Source organism: Humulus lupulus, chromosome X (assembly GCF_963169125.1).
Source record: "Humulus lupulus chromosome X, drHumLupu1.1, whole genome shotgun sequence".
Classification (NCBI taxonomy): domain Eukaryota; kingdom Viridiplantae; phylum Streptophyta; class Magnoliopsida; order Rosales; family Cannabaceae; genus Humulus; species Humulus lupulus.
Window position 1 is genome coordinate 103,250,329 of NC_084802.1, and position 3,772 is coordinate 103,254,100.

Here is a 3,772-nt window from a genome sequence, read left to right on the forward strand (position 1 = left end):
TTAAACTTCTTATTACAACTTGCTTTTATGTTGCATAAAACTTGCTAAGGCATCATATAATTAATCATCATAATATCATGCATGGTCTTATATCATACAATAATTCACCATATCACCATTATGCCATGCATATAAATTTATGATGAAGTGTCAATGTATGTTAATACCACTTACTCACAAAATATTCATATAATGCATACTTTCACATAACATATAATTCTTGTGTTGCAGTTGAGTACTTTACTTACCTTCTGTCGAAAATATATTTCACCGTGTAACAAGTGGTGTCTTAGGTGTTGATGTTCTTATCCTGACAATGGCATGGATTTCTCATCATAATTATGGCAATAAGACATTGAACTATCATTTAAAAATACCCATAAAACATCATATCAACTTTCATATCCAAATCATGCCTAAAATGCCTTAAACCACCTAGATCGAGCGTTAGATTTATCTTAGACACTTAGAGAAATTTTGACAGAGTTTCCCCTCAATTTTAGCTATCCCCAAATATCAAAATCAATCAGTAATCAACATCAAATAACCTGCCATAACCATATATCCCAATTACCAACATAATTCATCACAAAGTTATCATATACCGATTTTGATAAAATTCTAATTTCCAAGATCATCACCCAAATTAAATGAGTCTCCACGTCTATTCAAACATTTATAAACATAGATACCCTCTTATAAACTCAATAAAATAACCAAAAATCAGCTTGTACTCCAAGAACCCCAAAAACCTCATAAAACACAAAATTTCACTTACCGAGCAACTTTTCGGCGAAAACAATCTCTTCAAGCTTTTCTAAACCTCAAACCACTTGGAAACCACCAAGAAATATCTTAAAAAAGATCAAATACCATAGATAAGCTCTCAAAAAAATTAAAAAACATGGTTTAACTTCCAAGTACAAGAACTTACCATAAAAAGACCAAAACTAAGCTTAATCCACTTCTTTGGCTTTGATTTCACTTGGATCTCCTTAGAATCTCTTCAAACCAGCCAAGAAATGGTTTTTGGTTTTCTTTTCTCTCTATTTTTCATAGTCTTGGTCGTGCAAAGTGATTAGGTTGATGACAATTCTTTATTTTCAATGATTTGGCCTTATTGTATCAAAATTTGACACCTTTCACCTCATCATTTCACCTTTTGACTTATGAAAAACTTATCACTTCAATAATTTCGACTTAATCATCTTCTAGGCCTATTATCCTTATGTGTAAAATACTCACACCAAACCTTAGGTCCATATGAGTTCATACCCAATAGTTATGCTTACCCGATCGAGCGTAGCGCACTTATGCTAAGCTCGTTCTGACTTTGCATCAATACCACTGATTATGTATACCTCCCATCAAGAATTGATCTAATGGTTCTAAAACCATTTTTACTTCATCAATGAGACCTTAATCATACCTCAATTATATTTATTAAATCCACTAATACTCAATTTTACCCCGAAATACTAGTAATCGACATTGTACTATTTTTCACCACGTAACATCTTCTGCCTTCTATATCTCACTTTTCTCACTTGATTTCATGCCTTGTCCATATTTTTCATCCTTTATTATATCTTGAGCACATAAAACACCCATAAAAGACAACTCAAACGCTACAAGGTTAATAATATTGAACAAACATATAGACATCACATACACAACTTTTATACTTATACATGAAAACACTTATAAGAATATGCATATGCTCAAATTATACATATTGTATGATATGTAATGCAATGTAATCATGTGATTATTGGCTATATTATATCAAAATAATGTGGGTGCTACACCTTTGGTCGTATAGAACGTCCCATCGAACAACAATGAGCCATACTCCATTTTCTTTGGCTTATGGATATGAAGCCATGTTGCCTGTTGAATTAGATGCACCATCGCATGGAAGGTTGGCATACGATCAAAGTGTTAATAGTCAGTTATTGATGTAGTCTCTGGATTTGATCAATGAAAGGTGCGAGCAAGCTCAACTCCGAGTAGCAGCTTATCAGCAAAAGGCCGCTCGGCATTTCAACTCTAAAGTACGCGAACGAAAATTTAATGTGAGAGATTTGGTACTTAGAAGAGTTTTTCTTAACACCCGCGATCAAGCTACTGGAGTGCTTGGACCTAACTGGGAAGGTCCATGCCAAATCGAAGAAGTCCTTCAACCAGGCACCTATAAACTTGCTCGCTTAAATGGAGATCTCATTCCTCGTTATTGGAATGGAGAACACTTGCGCAAGTATTATCAATAAAACGGTTCTTTTTAAATAATTGGCTTGTATTAATTTCACTTTTTACAAGTTTATGAACAAGGGTTAGTCAATCATATGACTAATCGCTTATAAGTGTAAGATCAAATTTTTGATCACTCGTACAGACACGATTGTCCATTTATTACGAGAAATAAAAGGAATTGTGCGCAGCTAGTTATTCTTGCCTATTATTGTATTTATTACAAGTATTTGCTCATTACGTGTGTTGTTTTGCTATATAATCACTTTTTATAAGTATTTCTACGAGCAGTAATGTTCGAACAGGTCTTGTCTTGGCAAGTGCCGAGGACCTTAAGCTCCTCAATCACTTGTGGGGCATATAAGGTACTAAGCAAGGAAAGCATATCAACATGCATATGTAAACACAAGAGCAAAATAAGGGAAAGCGTACTAAGGTACTTAGAGTATTTTTCAAAATTTTGTTTAAATTTTGTTAAATCAAAACAAAGTACTATGCTAAGTTCGGTCATGCAAACATATGTTATAATAAAGTGCAAATATTATAATATCAAAAGTAAAATCTTTTACATCGCGAGCAGTTTCTGCTCGGATGTAATTGTTAATTAAAAGGAAAAGCTTCCCACAAAAAATTGTCTTGACATCACGAATCGTGGTTCGTGTGTCCTAAGTTACAAATTAAAATAAGATAGTTAAAATTATGGAGCAATCGGAGGATCTTGTTGGATCTGCTGGTCGATGGAGGCCCCAACTTCCTCGTCAGTACCCATCGCCAAAGAGATTTCGGGGGATGCCTGAGCTTTCTCCTCCTCTTCAAGGCGAGCAACGCACCTGGTCAGCTCAAACTGCTTCATACGCTCTGGTAAATAGTCAAAGTTCGCCTCGTAGTTGTTTTTCCAGAACATATAAAAAGAAGTTAAATGTGGCTCCCCTAAACCTCTCCAAGTCACTAGCGTTAGTCTCTTCAAGCGATTTGACTCACTCCTCCAGTTCAGCAATTTCTTTTCTGCTAATCGCCAGCTCATCTTGGAGCTTAGAGGCCTCCCTTAAATTAATCAATGAAGCCTCCTTATACTTCTCTCTAGATCCAGTGACTCTGGCCAAGGTATCTTTATGTTGTTTCAGGTCTTAGGCCAGCTTGGCATTCTTCTCCAACAGTTCGGCATTTTTCTCCTCGGTCGCCTTGAGTTGCTCGGTGTGTTTAGCCTCAGCCATTTTGAGCTACTCGCTAAGTCTCTCCTCATACTCATTAGTCATTGCCTCCGAGCGACGCCAACCAGTGCTCATGGTTAGAACTCCCTGCGATCAGAAAAAAGATAAAGTTGTTAGTGAAAATAAAAGGACAAGGTAAACATATAAAGCACAGCAAAAATGGCAACTTACACTGAGTACTTCGTTCAGCGCACGACTGAAGATCTGGTTGACTTTCAAGGAGCCAGTGTTGTTGATAGCTTCTCAGCTGCGTCGGTGCCTTGATAGCTTCTTTAGCTTATCACTGGCTGAGTTGAAAGCTATGTTCATGA

General features: G+C 36.1%; 1 long non-coding RNA gene across 1 annotated transcript; it reads right to left on the reverse strand.

Moving 5' to 3' along the window:
• Positions 1 to 238: 238 nt before the first annotated feature.
• On the reverse strand, positions 239 to 1,055 carry LOC133805189 (uncharacterized). The gene is made up of 3 exons (XR_009878883.1): positions 935 to 1,055; positions 779 to 854; positions 239 to 310 (listed from the first exon to the last, which is right to left on the reverse strand). It is a non-coding gene; the product is annotated as an uncharacterized LOC133805189 (long non-coding RNA).
• Between the last annotated feature and the right edge of the window lie 2,717 nt (positions 1,056 to 3,772).